The following is a 23004-nucleotide window of genomic DNA, read 5'->3' as shown; positions in this document are numbered from 1 at the left end:
ACTGGTGGATTCATACCATGACTTCTATATAGGTGTTTGAGAATTGAATATTTTCTTCATTTGGAGTTGGTTTAAGAAAAACAAATCACGTGAGGCCTCCTAATTTTATTTAAAAGTTTCTCATAATTTATTTTCATTTAGTTCCATATTATTTTAAGAGAAATCTTACCAAGACCTTTTATTATGCCTTTACCAGATTTGGCATGTTATTTTATTGTAGTTTGGCCTCCATATATTTATTATTGGATTGATCAGCGATGTGTGAAGGTATTTGAACACAGTAGAGGATTTATTATTGGATTGATCAGTGATGTGTGAAGGCACTTGAACACAGTAGAGGATTGGGAATGTCTCCGTATGACTGAAAAACTTACACACTTTTGAAATATTTGATGATGACTTAACATTTCGCTTGTTATTTCTTTACTAGTTTAGTCACATCCAATTCAAGAGATTCTTGCAATGAAATATGATTGTTTTTAGGTTAGTTTGACCTCTGAATAATGAAGGGTAACTGGAATATTATTGTAATGGATTTTTTTATGTTTCTCAGTTGAGAATGTTTTTCACTTTTACTCAATGAAGATGCCCATTTCAACTAACCTCTCAATAATGAAGAGTAACTGGAATATTACTGTAATGGATTTTTGATGTTTCTCAGTTGACAATGTTTTTTACTTTTACTCAATGAAGAGGCCTATTTCAATATTACAGGTAAATTTTTAGTTTTTTAAAGATGTTTTTGTTTTCCTTTTCTTCGTGTATTCAAAGCTTCTACCATTGCATTGATTTTCTGCTATTTGGTTCACACCAACCTGGTAAAGGCATATGTAAAATCTTGGTAAAGGCACATTATTTTATTGTCTTTAACCTAGATATATTTATTCCAGCTCTTGGATGTATTTTGTGTTTGTAAACCATCATTCTTTATTTATGTTTTATTCATTTCCAACTACTTCAACTAATAGAAGAAATTATACTTTAACGGTTTATGTGAGAGAATGCACTTCTATTCTTACTCTTTTATACAGACATGATTTGTCCCACTATGTTAACTTTTGTATATATGGTTTAGCTATGTTAGAGTGTTTCATTCTCTGTTAATTGATTGTATTCTTAAGGTATCAGTTGGCTACGTAGTTACCCACTTGTTGTTGAGTGCTTCCACCATTTGAAAGAAATCAAATGTGTTTAAATGGAGCGGAATTGTGTTTGAATATTATGATTACCTCTTTTATTTGTCAAAAGAGTTTGGTTATCTGGATATTTTATTTCAATTTTTTTTGGAACAGAACAGTTAACCCACTTGTTGTTGAGTGTTTCCACCATTCGAAAGAAATCAAATGTGTTTAAATGGAGCGGAATTGTGTTTGAATAATATGATTACCTCTTTTAATTGGCAAAAAAGTTTGGTTATCTGGATATTTTATTTCATTTTTTTTTGGAACAGAACAGTTAATTTGAATTTTGGCTTCATTGCTATATAGAAAATCAATTTGAAGTTTGGCTTTAATGTTATATAGAAAATCAATCCTTTAGTGTATTCTATTTATACATAATATTGGATATATAATCAAAAGTTTATACCGTACTCAGTCCATTTTTTTGAAATCGGTATGATGTTAAGTTTTGAGCATCGAAGAATTTGAATGGTTAAAGTGGTACTTGCATTTGTGTTTTTTGTTTAATAATTTTAATATATATATTGCTTTCTAATTCTATCACATTGTTGCAACATTTGTAATCACATTTTATGTCAATTCTGAGTATGTGAACCAAGATATGAGTGTTGACTAATTATTGTAAGTTCTGAGATCAATCCTCAATCACAACCGTCTGGTAGAGATCTCCACATCCTACTGTCATAGTTTTTCTCCACATACCACTATTATAGCTTTTCTGCATAGAATTATGCCTACTAGGATTTCTATTGCATAATTATTTTTGTAATATGATGCCATTATTTCTCTACTGCAATTTTGAGATCACAAAAATCTAATCTTTTCCCAAATATAGAACTTTCAAAATTGCCAGAATATAAAAGCAATAAATATAAATGCAAATATCAATAATAATTAACATTAACTTAGAATTACGTGTAAAAATCTATAATAAGGAACATTAACTTATAATTACATGTAATTTTTACAGAAAATATTTCTAAGATGAGAAGCATTCTCTTATAACAAAATGCAGACATTGTTTTAAACAAACAAGAAACCAACAAATTTAATTTCCGCAACCATTTATAACTAAACATTCCAAGATACATAAATCACTCTTAGATTCCATTATATTAAAACACAAGGAAAAAGAGAAGACTGAATGACGATTCTCTCTTTATTTTACACACATTGCAATCAATATTTTCAGGCTTATTAACTTGCTTGCCTTCATATGCAATAAAAATAGACTACCCAACAGTTGGCCACTCAGGGAACACTCATTAAGGAATTAAATAAGTATGACACTTGCACACAATATTAAGAAACATAGAGTGATGTTTAGATAATAGCATGATAACCCAAGATTTTGTAAGCTTCCTTATTTGTACAGTATTGCAACATTATGCTCTGTTCTCTGCAATATTTTCATAGAAAGAATCAACTTTAAGTGATAAAAGCACTTGAACAAAGAAATAGGTTTTTTCTTCAAAAATTAATATTTTGACTTCAGTTTATTGTCACCACTACTTTTATCTGATCACAATAGCTAGAAAATCCAATCATGGGCGTAAAAGAAATCGGGCAAGTTTACTCAAATTTTATCGACCTTTTACCTGCTCAACATGTGACGAATACTTCCCATCAAAAGTTACAAGAACATGATCTTTCCCATCTATTCCTTTTGATTTTATCAACTGAGCAGTAAAAGTTTATAACTGACATTCTACATAAGCGCAAAGAATTTAGATAAAATATAGCCTTGCAAGAGATTAAAATATTACTTTTAAATCTCCATAAATGATAGTATTTTAATGCAAATATTCCATCCCTTTGGAGATATCAATTACATATTTTACTAGTGTTGGAAACCTGTATGATATATTATTTTACAACGATTCCATAAATATGAAGTTTATGCATAAAGTGCAATGATACCATGTAGAATTACATAGTTTGCACACCTTGACTATAGGAAACGACCAAACTTACTGTGGGGTCGGGTTGACAGAATTCCTCCAGCGCTGAACATACCAACCGGAAACTCTTCCAGCACAACCTATAAAAACAAAAAAACAAAATAACAAAACTACATACAAAAATACCAAAAACTCGAAAACTTGAATTTAAACAACAATAGTCCACGTGCAATGCCTTCTCCTACGAAACAAACAACTACAACGTTCAACAAAAGAAATGAGAACACACAGCCAAAACTTTGAAACAGGCTCACGCACCACATATATATAAAAAAATTGATACCATGTAAAATTACATAGTTTGCACACCTTCATTGGCTTGCACTCCATAGTTTCCACAACAAGTGAAATGTTGCATAAAGTTCTTGATCAAACATTTGATGGCCAAGGCATTTGCAAAAAAAATATATTATTTATTTTATTGAATTTTTGTTTACAGGCATCAGAAAACCCATTAAACATGGTTGAAAAATAGACTTTATGCATTGAAGGTTCTTGTTATCCTAATCCAAGACAAGCAGTGATTATGTATGTGCAATACAATATTGTGACGAAAAAAATCCTCCAAAGGGAAAGGGATGTACCTAGAAGGACAACATATAATGAAGCATATTATATTTCATTGATAGAAGACTTAGGAATAACTAGGGAGTATGGATCCAATGGAATTGTAGTTTTCACCAATTCTAAACTTATGTGCAACTAGATGAAATGCATGTACCAAGTCAAAAATGAGAAGTTAAAACAATTGCATAGAGAAGCAAAAATTATTGCTAGTCAATTTCAATCATTTATCATAAGTCATTGTGCAAATGTTAATACAATGTCTAATGATCTATTGTATGGGGAATTGGCAATTCAAGATTTGTGTGTGAAAGATGAATTGATGTCAAAAACCACTCCATCAAAATTTATTGATAGACATTGTAAGATATCATGTGTATATTTTTTAGTTATAAATGTGGTTTCTTTAATGACCATGTGTTTCTTTCAATACTATACTAAGTGTGCCCCCACTATATAATCATAACTTGGTGAATTGTTAAGTGAATTATGAGGACCTAACAAGTTTCAGAATTTTTTTTATTTGAGTCTCAAGATGCGCACTTTAGCACTTGTATTTTTAGTCTTGAGCATATTTGAAATGAAGGATTTACATCAAATAATTTTGAAAAAACCATTTGATAGTTATATTTATGTCTTATTAAATTTTGTAATTCTTGATCTTTTTAAAATAGTAATTTTAAAGATTTTTAAATGCGTGAAGAAACTTGGGTTTTTTTAAAGATTATATATATATATATATATATATATATATATATATATATATATATATATATGGATCGAGGGTCTAGATGATCACATGAGCAATCACTACCTGATTGTTCGAGGTGTAAATGGGATAGAGCATCAACCAAGTCTTGAGCATCGAATAGAGGGCAATTTTCTGTGCATGACGGCGAGATTGGTCGTGGATCGAGGATAGTATCAAATGAATTAGAAGAGGGCCATTGTTCATTACATAATCATCATGGTATATATATGTTTATGTTCAAACTTAAATGAATACATATTGAATTGATTTTTGTCAATTTAGCTTTATTAATTTATCATAAATTCTATTTTTAGGAGCATCTCTCATTAGGTCAATGAGAGTATTAGATCAATCAATGGAGGACCATCATTCACATCGTCGTGGCATATATGTGTGTGTGCATTTACTTAAATAATAAATTGGTATAATCATATGTACATACATATTGAATATATTTTTGTCAATTTCACTTAATTAATTTATAATTTTGATTTTTTAGAAGCATCTCTCACTAGGTTGTCGAGTGAGGGTGCTCAACATTCTCCCCATGGTCAACAAACTCAATCAACTCATGTACTTGGGCATGATGGTACTTAACAATTTTCGGGCGGTCATGAATCTCAATTGGATCATCATGATCTGCAATTTGGTAATTATATATTAAAATAAATTTGTACGTAAATAAATTGTATGCACATATACATGTATGTCTATCTTGCATGTATATAAATACATTGAAATGTTTTACTATTTATGTAATTATATTGAAGCATGGGGTTAAAATGTTGACCAAAATCAACATAGGCGAAGGAGGGTGATTCAAGAAGAAGACCATATGTCAATTACCACCTATCTGTTTGATATTCCCTATGAGCTTCCTTGGGAAACAAGCATCCAACCGTGTACATTATAGAGGTTTAGAACTCATTATTCAAAATTGAAGAACGAACTTGGGAGGTTGGAGCTCCCTGCAGAGAGTCAGGAAAGCTTAAAAATAGTTTTGCACTCTCTAAGTACATTTCTTGATATTTACATGAAATTTGGGCCAAAAAATGATGGCTTTATAGATATGATGAGGCATAGAAAGGAAGTAGTGATGGGTGCCAATAAATGGGTCGAGGTAAATAGGAGGGTTACAAAAGAACATGCCAAATCTATGTTTAATTTCAAATAAGGGCCAAAAAGAAAGATGTTGAAGGTGCAATATTTCAAGCACCTTGAAATAACCCACCATTTGTATGATAGGTTTCTTGCAACGTATGGAAAGCTACCATGGAATGACGAGGTTCCACATTATTTTGCTCAATTATTTTATGTAGAATTTTTTTTGGGTATGAAACCTGATTATACTAACCTTCCATCTGAATTTTATGGTACTGGGAAAGGTTGGACATATGAACATAAGGGTGCATTAAGGGATACTAAATTTCCTTGTCCTCCACCTCCTTTGGTACCTCAACCTCCACATATGGTAACTTTGATGTCGGAGGTGGATGCCACTTCTCAGTTTGGTAGACAAGCAAGGGATGCCATTATAGACAACATATAGACTGCATTAACTAGAATTGATGTCGCTTTAAATTGACAAAGAGAATAAGCTGATGCACATGATAATTTTGTATTTAAATCAGATGTGGAAATAGATAATATGAATATTGAAGAGGTTAGAGCGTATGAAAAGGCTTGTTGTGATGGCTAGCAAGACCTAATTGGTCATGAGGAAGAGGGCATGGGATTGGAATGTATTAATGTTTAGGGTTGATATTTTAATGTAATGTAATGTATGTGTTAATGTTGATTCACATACATTTTGTAAGTTCTTTTAGATATAATCTAACACGATGTATCATATGTTCAACATTTGCAGTTAAGTCATTTGTTGTTCAGATCTACACTATTATTCATCCACTGTTACAACACAAAAACAACTAGGACTTGGTGTCTGTCATCATGACTACCAATCTACCATGAATAAAGTACTTTGATTGTTAAGCTGATGTAGAGCTTCTCACAGCTGCCTTGGTCATACCCTGTACACATTTGCTCGGTCCTTTGGCTCCCAATTTGTAGCATCTTGCTCTATTAATGCTCTAAGTCAATCTGGCCATTAAATATCGGCTATCCAATTTTCTCTCTCGTTGATTGTTTTTCCAACACATCGAGACTCTTATCGAGTTGTTCACAACTCCATTTGTGAATGAATCACAACTACCCACCACTGCTCCTCAGCTACTCATGGAATTCATCCCATTATAGTATTCCTTTGCTGCTCCAATGAAGACTAACCTAGGGCATGCAGAGATACTACCTATCACTGCTATAATTCCTTCTCCAACAATGAACAGAGACAAGGAGGACTACCCAACTTCTATTGTAGATGTATTTCTCCACAATGCAAGTGTAGGGCTACTCAAACTACTCTTGGTTGATCAAACCCTTGAGATCTTCTTCTAACACTCTAGGAAACACCTTAGTCCAAAAAGATGGGGCACATTTGGCTCCAATTTGTGCACTATCATGCTGCCCTCCAACATACCATAAATTCACAATCCATTGTGTACACTTGGTCCACTCTCACACTTCCCTCCAATAGACCATGAGTGACCAATCCTTGTTGTATCATCTGCACTCTAGTTAGGGAATCCAACCACTAGAAATACCCTTCCTCTTGGATGCTAACAATCTCCCACAATTAGTCCATCTTAGACATACATCCATTTAGCAACAACATCAACTCAAGAGATCACATACTTTTCCTACAACCTCCTACTACTCCTCTTGACACAAATGCTACTACTAATGATGATTGCTCTTAGGATCTTCCCAGACTACTTTCCAATCTGGACACCTACTCATCCACTAACAAGGAATCATTTAAAAAAGGGAAAACATACCTTGTTTCACATAATTCTTCCTCCCTTTTTGACATCAACTTCTATGTACAAATATTATATTTTTGGTTTATAACTTGGGTTGATTGCAACTATGGTTACAATCCAAATCTTGACCTCAAATCTCCTCAATTTACTGTGACAGACATCTTTCTACAAGACTTCCTCCTTCACTACCCTTTGTGACACCTCCTATCTGTCTGTTTATCATTTTGACCCCTCCAAAATTCATCTACAGGCCTGTGCTTGTCACTAGGGCATCTACAAATAATTCAGACCTGTGATATAAGGAGAACTATCTCTAATGAAATCCACAAAACATCCTCTTCCTCACTATCTTTTCTATGCTCAAACCCTGCCCAAACACCTATGTTAAGACATCTTAAAATATACCTTGATCACCCTTTGTTTTGACTCTTAGAGCTTTGGCTGCTTTTGAGGTAATCTACCCTTTTATGTTTATTCATTGGATGTGCAAATGAGGTCCCTCCTCATCCCTTTATATACAATTACTTAGGCTAACGCCCAACCCTTCCTAGGGGTCTCTTCTAGTGAAGTTGACTTGCTTTTCTTAGGAAAATTAGCCCACATAACCACACATTAACTTCAAAAATTAATATGTAGACTTCTACAACTCAAATTTGAGTGATTTTCATTGCGTCCAATTACTCTCGGAGTCCTCTATCAACTCAAATCATCACATGGTAGAAATCTCCTCATGGATTCACACCCATATGCTTGAGTGTAAAGCCCACAAACTTGGGTTTCACACCCACAAGTTCTTTTGTGTCTCCCTAACCTCCAGTCCCTGAACACTAGCGATTAGAGTACCTCTGAAGCTACAAATCTCAACACTCCCTCTTAACGAGGGAGGTAATTACAACACTAGGAAGTATCCATCATCATTTTCAGGAACAATAACCCATATGTCATCCATCACTATAGCATATTATGTATAATGAACTCTACAATATAGGTAGTGCCTCTACGTCATCACATTTGAAACTAAAGATACCAAACCTCCATAGAGTTGCTCCCTCTGAAGCTAGACTCCCTTTGAGCCTACACAATCTCCACTAGCTCAGTCTTATAAGCACTCATCCTCCTAGATCAAATACAACACATACAAATCCCTCTAATCTTGGATATGCAAACTCACGATCTGATGAAGAAGCTATCCTACCAACCTGTAGTCCATCAGAACTCCCAACCAATCTCGCTACCAAGACAATCAAGACCACATCTCCATGTCTTCAACTGAACCCTCTGCTCCATGATCTAGACACCAACAACTCCCTCTGAGTTGCTTCATTGTGCACACTCTGATTCATTGGCCCTTCAAAGTAGCTTTGATACCATGTTGTTTTTCCATGATACTGGTGTATAGGATAGAATCTTAAATCATTGAGGCTACCAAAACAAGTATCACAACATATTATAGCAGAATATAAACAACAGTAAATCACACGTGTATAAAATTTATAGACAACTTTTTACAAATTTTCAACCAAACTTTGTTATATTAATCAAACTAAATAATACAATAGTTTAGGGCTCTCGTACATGTTAATTTTCCTTAAGGCAACATTGTTCTTTACTATGATAGTTGTATTTCACCATTAATACTTTTATTTCACCCCATATCATCATTTCATTTTTTAGATCTACACTATTATACATCAACATGTACAACAACATAGAAAGAAACAACATCACCATCATAATCGATGCAACGGAATATAAAAGGAACAATAGAAGAAAGCATGCACACATATAGCGACACTAGGATTGGTCTGTGACCAGGGAAAAACTCACTATGGAAAAAACACTTGCAAATATTCTTCTTCTTCTTAGATCGTCATAAAAAGTTATAATAATGATTACAACAAGCCCAATACATATGATCAACAACAGGTAACAATAAGCTAGATCTACAAATTTGTCATAATAGCATAGAAACTCAGATCCACCAATCTGCAACAGAGAAACTCATATTCACCGATCTGCAGCAGAGAAACCCAGATCCACAAATCACTAATGCTGAGATGCCAAAACCCCAGATCTAAACTGGGTCGCTCTCATTAGTATTTTCTGTGGGCGACTGAAAACCTCAAGTTCGCACTCATGAAGACATTATCCAAGCCCCTGTAACAATAAAGTCGCTCCGAGGAGGTTTCTGTGCCTGCGGCTATGAACCTCAATAGAGAAGAACCAAATTCGCTCTCTTGCCAGACTGTCCAAGCGACCAACAAGTCAAATTCGCACCCTCGCAATGCTATCTGAGCAACTGAACTGAAAAAGTCATTCCCTGGGATACCTGAAGCCAACGACTGGGGACCGGAACCTTCCAATCTATCTCTAAACCCAAAGTCGCTCACTTTGAACTACCTCCCAGAAACCAGAGGGCCAAAGTCGCTCTCTTACCCACTTTGTGCCTATGACTCAGGAAGAAAAACCTCAAATATGTGCCAGCAACTGAGATCTAGAAGACCCTAACCCAAAGAAAACCTCTCGCCTGTTATCTCGAACCCTTGACAGAACTCCTTTGGTCGAACCTGTGCGAACCAAGATAAAAGAGAAGAGAAGATGTGTGTGTCCAAATGATCTTGAGGTCCCTTCTATTTGTAGGATTTCTTGAGGGGTCACTAGACTGACCCAAACAGTTACTCACGTGCTTAGGACCGACCCATTCCATAATACACATGTGAATAAAATAATTCGTAACTTAACTCCCGTTTGACCAAATTGGGTGATCTTTAGATCTATTTTGGTCCTCTCGAAAAGGGGAATCTAGTGCAATCATTTTCTCGGTCATTTGATCTATCCAAGGTGGAATTTTACCGCAGTTGCAAAAATTAACACTCCCTCTCAATTAGGGAGAATTCCACCTGCCAATATCTGTCCATCGAACAATATGCCATTCTGGAATCTTTGAGTGTCATCATGTATCATCACGGATAATGTAGTCATCGTGACATGTCCATCTCAACTTTCTCATCATCACAAATCATCATTTTACATCTCAATCTATCATTTTCTTATTCCTATTTATCTCTTTATTGTTCCTTCTTGTCCATATCTTTACATCTTGTCAAGTTTTTGTTATGCTTGACTATCTCTACTCAACTCTAATTACAGAAACTTTCTCTTATCTAAAAGAAGAATAATTTGTTACCAGAGGGGAGCTCAATATACCACCCTCTATCCATCAGGCTGCTATCTGGAATCTATGCTAGCGGGCTACTACCTGGAATATCATCAGGCTACTACCTAGAAATGTCATTGGGTTGCTACCCGAAAACACCAGTGGGGGGTCAGATCTACCACCCGCATCATGATCAGAGAGCATATCATCAAGGAGCATGTCTCAACCTAAAACTATATTAGGGAGCTACTACTCAAACTAGAATCCAATGAAAATGAGGAAGGTCCTATGGGACACTCTCACTTCATGTCTATGACAGTGGGGAAGTTCCTATGGGACACTCTTACCCCAAGTCATCTTATATAGGGGAGCATATAGCTATCACCTTATATTGAGCAATAGGATAAATCTCCTCATAGGGGAGCACACCCTCCACCTTGGAATCTCATTGAGGAACACATCTCGACTCATAATCTCATGGGGGAGTTATACATATATAAACCCATAACTTAGCAATAGGATATCCAAACATACATGGGAGCACATCTCAACCCTGAGATCTCATTAGTGAGCTCAATCTAAACCTGGAATTGCATAGGGTTATCTCAACCCATCCTATTTCCTACTGATGTTCCCATCGATGGTAGAACACCTGCATCATAATCGACTTGAGTTGTACACCCCAATTACACTCTCAACTTGTTGGCCAAAACAAGGAGCGACATTCCCTTCAAGATGGCTCGCTTGAGGGTATGATTACAAATGGGGTATACTCTACAAATAGCAAGAAGGGATCAACATTGTCTGGACCTATGAAGATAGGGGAGAAACATTCTTCAACCCAGGGTAACAAATAGGGTAACACCCTATTTTCCATAGTTCCCTCAACCCCAGGAGCCCTCTATCTCAATTCCTCACCCTAGGAGCTCAAGCGAGCTTGGAAGAGTATGCTCAGTGTCCTCGATCAACGTTGCTCCTTATTCGGAGTGGCAACATCCATCAGTCCAAGTTGTTCTCAGCCTCAGCTTTCCTCAATAGAAGTTGTTTCTTGTTCATACATAACATCAAATCAAATATCATGTCAGATCATATATAATCATATGAATCACAAAAGGATACCATAATAATTCTCCCTTTCACGGAGGGGCCAACCACAAGCCTAAGCTTGTTTCAAACAGTTGCATTGTCTCAATATATGAGAATACCTCGGTCCCAACCATAGATATTGGACTTACTGCCAATCAGATCATCACAATGCATCCATGGTATCCATGTCATATCCAGATCATGCTTAAACAACTCTTCTAAGGAGCTTTTGTATCCTGCTTCACAGCTAGCTATGCTAGCAACATCATGATCAACCTTGGTCATGATATGGACATATCATCCAAGATATCATGGTAGATCTCATGCTAAAGAAACATCTAATTGTGCATATCAGCACTAATATCAAGTATCAACAATACATCTATGCAGATACATATCATAGGAGAAATATCACATTCTCAAAATAGAACACCTCATGCAGATATTTCAAAGCATGCTCGGTGGCAACTCTATGTGAGTGAAGCAACTCACTCATGAATTCATTATGCACATCATACATATACAGATGGATGTTCAAAACAGAACATCAATGCTCCAACTATTGGATTCCATGTCAAGTTCAACAACATCTTGAACTTCAAATCAGAGTATCCAAGGATTTTCATTTTCATGACATTTTCCAATAGCTTTGCAATATGGAATTTCTTTCCAAATTCCAGAAATCGATTCATCATGCCATGATACATTATTTTGGGCTTCATAAGCCTTCTCCCTCTGATTATATCATCAGAGGCTCATCACCTGTCACAAGTAGATCATCAGGATATAAAACCAAAACCATAATCAATATCAAAGCCATACCTTGGAACTCATCATCCTGACTTCATCAGATAACTGTCAAATCTAGACATATCTAGATTGCAATGCTCTAAGCATAATGCCAACATTATCATCCTTACATAACTCAATGTTGTACCATCAACAACAAAGTCAACTCATCAGAGTTTAGAAGCTAGATCATGACCATTATCAAAGTCATCATTATCATAGTATTAATACTTTCAACCAGGAGACAAGTGTAGCTCATATCAAATCATGACTTCATCATGCCAACAAGTCATGCATTATCAATCCAAACTTTATCAAGTCATTCTCATAAGCATAATATAAGTCATCCTGTCACTAGGTGTAAATGCATACATCAAGGATGAGTCATGCAGGTTCCATTTTTCATGCCAAATCACAACTATCATTATTTCAACTGTTGTGCTAAGATTGAGGAGGCCAATAAGACATCATGCCCACATAGTATCGATATCAAGGAAAATCAACAATTGCCAAATCATATCACTAGACATCAGGTCAAGTCCAAATGTTATCGAAGATATATCTATAGTCAAAGCACATCTCAATATTCAATTCAAAGTTATTGTCAAACATCATGACAAAACACTTTTCATATATACCAATAATGCCAAATCATGCCAACCTCTTGTAGCTCAGATATAGTGACATATCTATCTGTATGTCCCAGTCCCCTGCAAATAAAAATTTAGTCTACATGTTCATGTTATGCAAACATTCAACCTTTTCCTGTTAGTAGATCTTGTTATTTTCAATACATCTTTGGTCCTAATATTTTTTAGGTGACCATCTGATTTTAAGCACAATACTTCACTATATGATCAACAATTTAACTCAACAACTTCAGAAATCAGTTAACAATGGAAGAATATGTCAAGGACATCAGCATTTAGAGTAGAGAAAACTTCCGAAAGATTTAGATGATGGTCAACAACACTCAAACCTTTGGTCGCTCTCTTTTGGTTAGCATGGGAGCGACTTTAGCTGCCTGGTCACTGTCTAGGCCTTAGCATGAGTGCGACCAGGGACGCGATCTCATAGATTTGTGACTGTGACCAGAACATAAACCCTAAATTTTTTATGGGCTTCATATCTAAGGTCATGTTGCAGATCAATACTATTAGATGCACTTAAATCATACTTCAGCAACATAGAATACAAATAGTGATAAGGGTAAGAATCTTGAGAAGCGATTCTCCCTCTGACTGGGGATCTGCATCATTCATCTTCATTCATGTAGGAAACCTGTCTCGACTTGATTCATGCAACAAAAAATTTGTTAGATCATAAACATATGGCTATCAACATCATGACATCAATATTTCATCAAAGGTTTAGACTCAAAGCAACAAATAGAAGTAACATCATATCTCAAAGATTATGAACACAAGAGCATTTTCTGTCAAGTCACTCCATCAAGTTACTGTATCTTGTTTAACCATATGCCATCAAGACAAGACCACAGGTAGTAAGAGATCTGGAATATCAATCTTACACTTATACTTCTCATATCAAAGTTACCGTGCTCTTCATGACCAATGAGATCAAATTAGGTCAAACAACAAGAGTGTCAATCACTCTTTCCATATGCTTTCATCATGCTTATCACAAGCATTACCAACATACTCATGTATAGGAGTAAATGAACTATCCTTCTATGCCAAGTATCATTTTCTAGAGCCAAGGTGATAGCCTTCTTTAGGATAAAAATATCCACCAAATAGATCATAGACGTTAGCCGAACATCAAGTGTATCAGCATTAAATAGCCTCGAATTCAATAAGATCAAAGTGTTTAATACCAAGTGCATCTTTTCATCATAGGAAACATAGATCCAAGTCACTTTCATATACATCTATGAGCCAATAAAGAAAGACGAATTCTCATCCAACCTTAGGGCTTACCAAGTCAATAGATGAAACACAACATACCATGCATACCTTGTAGTATTCAAATACCATAGCATCTGCTCATTAGTCATAGGATGCTTGAAGTAATTTGTCATCTTTTCATCAAGTACCTCTTTACCTCTTTCTAGATATTCATATAAAAAGGATTCTCAAGAAGGACCTACCCATCACATCTCATCACGGAAGTTAGGAACATCTATATACTCATATACATATGTAACAATAAACATAATCATCATATCTATAAGTAATAAGCATCATAAGTCAAGAAATACTTATCTTCAATGAGAGGTGATCCTATCCCTCTTGAATCAATCTTCAAGAGCCATCAATGTCCATGGTCCATATACCAATGTTGTCTTCAAGTATCCAACCAGATCTTCTAAGGATTATCCCATCTAGAACTTCATCAAATCTTCCACGAGTGCTTGAGCATCTTCACATAGATCATGCTAGAGTTTCATACATCAAATCTCAAGACTTTTCCATAGACCAAGATTTTCTCTCCAACCCTAACCTCATATAATACATCAAACCCTAATCATCAAGATGCCTAGGGTTTTCTTCAAACCCTACAATTATTATAGGTCTCGACCATCCTCTTCTTTCTTCCATCAATGGTGTCATCATCGGGGTGATCACCATGGGTTTTCTTCAGCCTAGCTCTGATACCATGTTAATTTTCCTTAAGGAAACATTGTTCTTTACTATGATAGTTTCATTTCACCATTAATACTTTAAGTTCACCCCATATCATCATTTCATTATTTAGATCTACACTATTATACATCAACATGTGCAATAACATAGAAAGAAACATCATCACCATCATCATCAATGCAGTGAAATATAAAAGGAACAGTAGAAGAAAGCATGCACACATATAGAGACACCAGGATTGGTCCATGACCAAAGAAAAACCCAATATCAGGAAAACCCTTGGAAATCTTCTTCTTCTTCTTATATTGTCTTAAAAAGTTACAAAAATGAGTACAATGAGTCCAATATATATGATCAACAACGTGTAACAATAAACCAGATCTACATATCTAAAAATCATTCATAATAATAGAGAAATTCAGATTCACCGCTCTACAATAGAGAAACCCAGATCCACAAATCACTGATGTCGAGATGCCAAAACCCCATATATGGATTGGGCCGCTCTCATCAGTACTGCCTATGAGCGACTGAAAACCTCAAAGTTTCACTCACGAAGACATTATTCGAGTGACTGTAATAACAAAGTCGCTCCCAGGAGGTCTATGTGCTTACGAATATGGCCCTAAACAGAGAAGAACTAAAGTCACTCTCTTTTCGGGTTTTCCGAGTGGCCATCAAGTCAAAGTCGCACCCTTTCTATGCTATCTGAGTGACTGAATTAACAAAGTCACTCACTCAGCTACTTGAAGCTAGTGATCATGGACTGGAATCTTTCAATCTGTCTCTAAACCCAAAGACGCTCCCTTTGAACTGCCTCCTAGTGACCAGAGTGCCAAAGTCACTCTCTTACCTACTCTGTGCTTGTGACTCCAAATTAAAAACCTCATATTTTTTCCTGCGACCGAGATCCAGAAGACCCTAACCTAGAGTGAACCTTTCGCTTGTTATCTTAGACCCTTGAGCAAACTCTTTCCGTTGAACCTGTGTGAACCAAGACAAAAGAGAAGAGAAGATGTGTTTGTCCAAATGATATTGAGGTCTCTTTTATTTATAGGATTTCCTGAGGGGTCACTTGGGGTTAAGACTGACCCAAGCAGTTACTCATGTGGTTAGGGCCGATCCATTCCATAATACATGTGTGAATGAAATAATTCATAACTTAACTTCCGCTTGACCAAATTGGGAGATTGTTAGGTCGGTTTTCGTCCTCTTAGAAAGGGGAATCTAATGTAATCATTATCTCAGTCATTCGAGTTGTCCGGGGTGGAATTTTAACGCAGTTGTAAAAATTAATAGTAATGGACCTCATACATCCACTTATACAACACAACAACAACTAGGGCTTGGTGTCTATAGTGATGACCACCAATATACCCTAAACAAAGTACTTTGATCATCTCGCTGATTCAGATCTCTTCAACTACCAAAATTAACCAAGATATTTTACTTCTATGATGTTAGCAAAATTGCATATGAAAGAGTATGAAAAACCACATGTGCATACTTTAAAGAAGAGGAAACGTAAATACGACCATCAAATCAAAGGACACACACATTGATAACAAAGGTCACCCAGTATGGGTTACGTCTTCAGGCTTGATGTCAAGGGTGGGGAGGCCGCTTCATTAAATGCTATAAGATGATGATGAGTACATAGTGTATTCTTTGAAATTACAAGGATAAACTCTCTCAACTAGAGCGGAATTCTCCTATAGGAACTCTCACTCATATGAGTCCTCCTTTAGCATGATAAGATATTAAATTCTCACATGAAGTGGCAAAAAAGTATCCTCCAACAGAATGGTAAATAAGGATCTCATCATCAAAAATATCATCTCAGTAAATCAAAGAAAGACATGGCATCATTGCATCATATACCTCCACTTCTGGGGATGGCCTGAAAATGCACAGTGCTGCTGAGGAAATGGACTGTACCATTGTATTCATGGTGAAAAGTCGTGTCAAATCACTGTAAACTAGACCCATTTCTAACACTGTCAAAATATGGACCCTCGGGAATCTCAAAGATTGCTTCCCGTTGGTTGACTAGAATTTTGTTGCTCATATGAGAAATATGACTTCACCACCGCGCTCCTTAGGAAAAACTGAGTAATTTGAGTATAAAGTTGGCCTTGTTATGAAACTGTCAAAATTCAGCCCTCAAGGAATCTTTTAGATTCCTCGTGATTCCACAAAGATCCGTCTTTGAAATTTGATTGAAGATTTGCTGCTTATATCTGAAAACAGATTATTCCATTAGAATCCTGATAAAATTCTAGTTTGTTTGAGTATAAATTTTGCATGATTCTATCACTATGGAAATTTCGCTCCAAGGGAATCTTTTAGATTCCTCATGATTTCACAAAGATTCCTCTGTGCAAGTTGACTAAAGTTTTGTTGCTCATATGAGGAAATTTATTACACCATCAAATGCCTTACGAAAAATTGAGAAAATTGAGTATAAAGTTGATATACTTCTGCGACTATCAAAAATCAGCCTCCAAGGGAATATTTTAGATTCCTCATGGTTCCCTTGCGTCAGGGTTCCTTGTCTCGATTTGTGTGGCAACTCTAGGTTTCATTTCCTCTCCTCTTCTCTTCACTCCAATGGAGAGACTTTGTGTTTAAATAAAAACCTGGACGAACTTTACAAAGGAATGCCCATTAGGCACTTGGTTGGCGGAGTGACAAAAAGGAATGTGGTAGGGTCGGTTGGCAGTTCCAACCCCACCTCCACCCATTTACTTACAATTTTATTTTAATTTGGATTGTGTGGAGTGGGGCCGCCCATGGGGCGGGTTGCCTGAGCGGGATCGATCCCTGCCAACCCTGTTGTAATATGGTGTATCATTGCAATATAAACAAATGGGAGTTTGGGTGGTCGGCCCGATATTTTGGTGGCCCACCCCCATATATAATCGATTTTTATATGATGGACAAGTGGGGTGGTAGGGGTGGTGGCCTGCCACCTTTTTTTTCTTTAAATTTAAATTTTTAAATTTTTAAATTTTAAATTAAATTTAATTAAATTTTATTTTATTTTCTTGTATAGTAATGACATAAAAAACCAACTGATAGATTTTTAGGGGTTATTAGAAAAATTAATTGGGAAACAAATTTTCCTTTTTTGACCACCGAAAATCGTCACCGTGAAGTGCCAAATTGTCGCCTCGTTAGTGGCTTCCAATAGGCCTATTTTGACCAAAACTTTGGCTGACCATAAATTTCACATATGAACTTAGATTGAGATGTCATTTGCATCGTTGGAAATCTTGCGATAAGCTCTTCGATCTGACCCTGGTTTCATTAATATCAAAGAAATTTTATTTTTGATATTTTCTTAAGCCCTCTTTGATTTCTGAGCCTCTTTGGAGCCACCTGGATCATTCCTCCCCACTTAGGAGATTTTGGTTCTCCAAAAGCATGAACATAATCTGAAATCTGATGTGGTTTTTTTTTTTTTTGCAGAATAAGTTCCCTGATAGGCCACACTTCATTCTCCTTCACCTTTGTTCTTTAGAGACATAAGTGATGAACCGACACCTGCATCCCTACAAACCTATAGTACAATATCTACAAACTACATGTTCAATTACATGACCAATCATGACCCAAGCATCCCCATATTTTCCAAGAGTTTATAACACACCCTCTTTGGTCATGTGTAAATCATAATAGAAACCAATACCCCAGCTTTCAATAAGAGGCCAAAAACATCATTGTTGTTTTAATAAGCAATGTAAAACACATTATCACTTTTACAATTATATCCCAACACATGATTTAAAAAATGCGTACATGACAAGCTACTATATCTAGTAAAACCATCTCTCACTCATCAAAGTGAATGGGTCATCTCCCTGTGGCAGATTTGCTTATTGAAAATTTTCACCAATTGGTTTCTGCATGGGCGCTTCGGTCTTAAGACATTTCTCTAGATGGAGCCTCCAACATGTGGCTCTTTGATTTCAACCTTTGTTGCAAGGATTATAAAAAATCTTCTTCCTCCAGACGTGCTTAACCTTCTTCTTTCCCTGATGTGGAGAAGGCCTTTCATGCCTCATCCTCTTTCTTGTTTTCATTCTCTTCAAACACTCAGCAACCACATGGTTATGTAAACCATAAAAACTACATGGTTTTCTATGACATGATTTCTACTCATCATTAACAATATGCTTGTAATCAAAATGAACTTTAGAATATTGAGACTTTTTATACCTCTCTTGGTTGTCTCTGGTGTAATCTTGGCGATGAGAGCTTTCCTAACTCTTCCTATGCAATGTGCATTATCATGGGGGGATTTGAATATGTTCCAATCATCCTATTTCTCTAATGGCTTGGACAATGCCTTGGAATCTTCTGCTACCTTCGAGCACTCTCCTTCAGTGTATCCCATGTTGGTAAGGAGTCTCAAGATAGTTCCTAAAATGGGTACCTCAAGGCTTCCAACATAAATAGCATCATGTGAAGATGAAACTGAAGAATGATCAACATTGTTTGCCTCAGTTGTTGATTTTGATGCAGGTGATGATGCCTTCGCTAAGCCTTCATTGGACTTCAACTCTTCCAAGGCCTCTTCCATGGTTCGTAACTGAAGTTGCAACCTCTGATTCTCCTCTTTTTCTTCTTGTAGAAGTATCATTCATTCAATATTCTCTGCTTTGAAGGCTTTGATTGAACTCCTCATTTGAATGATGATAAAATGAAGAAGAAGAAGAATGTTCACTCGAGGAGGTATATGGAGCATCGTCCTTTGCTCTTTCTTTTTCTTGTTCCTCTCTTTTCATTTTCTCCTTATAATTTGCATACATTAAATCTACCATGTTGGCCATCTCGCAGAAGGCCTCGTAAAGATCTTTGTAATCCTCCATTTTCCTTATTGTTGCATTTTCAATTTCTGTTTATCATTCACACTTGCAATTCACATCAGAAAGAAGACTGCTATGGTACCAAACTTGATCTGAATCTCTTCAGCTACCAGAATTAACCATGATCTTTTACTTATGTGATGTTAACATAATTTCATATGAAAGAGTATGAAAATTCACATGTGCATACTTTAAAGAAGAGGAAACATAAAGACGACCATCAAATCAAAGGACACACACACATTGATAATGGAGTTCACCCAATATGGGTTACGTCTCCAGGCCTGGTGTCAAAGGTGGGGAGGCTGCTTCATTAAATGTTGTAAGATGATGATGAGTACATAGTGTATTGTTTGTCATTATAATGATAAACTCTCTCAACTAGACTGGCATGTCTCTCCATGAGACATTCTCCTATAAGAACTCTCACTCATATGAGTATTCATTTAGCATGATAAGATATTAAATTCTCACATGAAGTGACATACAAGTATCCTCCAATAGAATGGTAAATAAGGATCTCATCATCAAAAACATCATCTCAACAAATCAAAGAAGGACATGGCATCATTGCATCATATACCTTCACTTCCGTGGATGGCCCGAAAATACATAGCTCTGCTGAAGAAATGGACTACACCATTGAATTCATGGCTCGAAATCGTGGTAAATGACTATAAACTCGACCCATTTCTAACAACATCAAAATATGGACCCTCGTGAATCTCAAAGATTCCCCAAAGATTCCTTCCCCCTGGTTGACTAGAATTCTGCTACTCATATGAAAATCTGACTTCACCACTATTCTCCTTGCGAAAAACTAAGTAATTTGAGCATAAAGTCGGCTTGGTTCTGAAACTGCCAAATTCGGTCCTCAAGAAATATCTTAGATTCCTCATGATTCCACAAAGATTCCTCTCTGCAATTTCACTAAATATATACTACTCATGTCAGAAAAATGATCACACGATCAGACTCTTGGCACAATTCTCATTCGTTTGAGTATAAATCTAGCATGATTCTATCACTGTGGAAATTTGGCTCCAAGGGAATCTTTTAGATTCATTGTGATTCCACAAAGATTCATCTTTGCAAGTTGAATGAACATATGCTACTTAGATGAGGAAATTATTACACCATCAGATTCCTTGTAGAAAACTAAGAAAAATGAGTATAAAGTTGATATACTTCTGCCTATGTAAAAAATCAGCCTCCAAGGGAATCTTTTAGATTCCTCATGATTCCCTCGCGTCAGGGTTCCCTGTCTCGATTTGTGTGTCGACTCTAGCTTCCGTGTCCTCTACTTCGCCCTTCATTCCAATGGAATTATTTTGTTTTTAAATAAAAGAACCCGGACATACTTTACAAAGTCGTGCCCATTGGGCACTTGGTTGGAAGAGTAACAAAAAGGAATGTGGCTGGGTCGGTTGGCGGTTCCATCCCTACCCCCGCCCGTTTACTTGGAATTTTATTTTAATTTGGATTGTGACGAGTGGGTTCGCCCATGGGGCAGGCCAACTGGATTGGTTGGGCAGGTTCAATCCTCATTGGCCCTGTTGTAATATGGTTTATCATTGCAATATAAACAAATGGAGGTTTGTGTGGCGGGTCTGCCATTTCGGAGGCCCCCCCCATATATAATCGATTGTTATATGATGGATGGGTGGGGTGGCGAGGGTGGTGGCCCATTACCCATATTTTATTTTGTTTTGTTTTTTTATATAGTAATGACATAAAAACCAAGCGAGAGGCTTTTATGGGTTATTATAAAAATTAAGTACGAAACAAATTCTTCTTTTCCGACCATTGAAAATCATCATTGTGAAGTGCCAAATTGTCGCCTCGTTAGTGGCTGCCAATAGGACTAGTTTGACCAAAACTTTGAAGGCCATAACTTTCACATACGAACTTGGATTGAGGTTTTGTTTACGTTTTTGGAAATTTTGCGACGAACTCTTCAATCTGACCCTAATTACATTACAATCAAAGAACTTTTATTTTTGAGATTTTCCTAAGCCCTCTTTGATTTCTCAGCGTATCTAGAGCCACCTAGATCACTAGCTAATGTAGATATCCTCATAGATCCCTTAGTCATACCTTGTACACATCTTCCTGGTCCTTCAACTCTCGATCTGCAACATTTTCCTCTATCAATGCTCCAAGTCCATCTTACCACTGAATCTTGGCTATCTAATCTTCTCTCTCATTAATCTCTTGTCCATCAACGCATCAACAGATCAAGACTCCTATCGAGTTGTTCACAACCCTGTTAATGAACAATTCACAACTGCCCATTGATGCTCCTTGTCTACTCAAGGATTTCAGCCCACTATAGTCTTCCTGTGATGCTCTAATGAATACTAACATAAGGCACAAAGAGCTACCACCTATCACTACTAGAAGTCCTTGTCCAACAAAGAACACAACAAAGGAGGATTGCCCAAGTTATTTTGTATATTTCCTTCTCCACAATGCAAGTCTAGGGCTACTGAAACTTCTCTTGGTTGATCAGGCCCTTGATCTCTTCTTCTGCCACTCTAGGAACCACCTTAGTCCATCAAGATGGTGCACACTGGGCTCCAACTTGGGAACTATCGCAATTCCCTCCAACAAACCATAATTCCCAATCCACTATCCATACTTGGTCCACTCTCATGCTTCCCTCCAATAGACCATGAGTGACCAATCCTTGCTCTAGAAATTGCACTCTGGTTAGGGCATCCACCCACTAGGAATACCATTCATCTTGGTTGCTAACGGTCTCCCATAACTAGTCCATCTTGGACATGAATCCATCTAGCAACAACATCAACTCAAGAGATGACCTACCTATCCAAAAACCTCTTGCTATTCCTCTTAACACAAATCCTATTGTTGATGATGCATTCACTTAGGATGTTCCAATTTACTCATCCACTAAGAAGAAATCATTTCAAAAAGGGAAAACATACCTTGTTTCATAAAATTATTTTGCCCTATTTTACTTCGGTTTCTATGCACAAATATGATATTTTTTGTAACACCCTCCTCCTATGTCTACCCAAGTAATTGACCAATCGGGGTAAACATGTGACGATAAGTTACTATGATATGATCTAACTCCCTATGTGTAAGTTACGGAAGTGGAACTGAAGGAAGCACATGATACAGAACTTCCAC

Source organism: Pinus tabuliformis, chromosome 5_1 (genome assembly GCF_031772625.1).
Source record: "Pinus tabuliformis cultivar Carrire ecotype Pingquan chromosome 5_1, CPIR1, whole genome shotgun sequence".
Lineage (NCBI taxonomy): Eukaryota > Viridiplantae > Streptophyta > Pinopsida > Pinales > Pinaceae > Pinus > Pinus tabuliformis.
The sequence above is the reverse complement of the archived record's forward strand: the minus strand, read 5'-3'. Positions refer to the sequence as shown.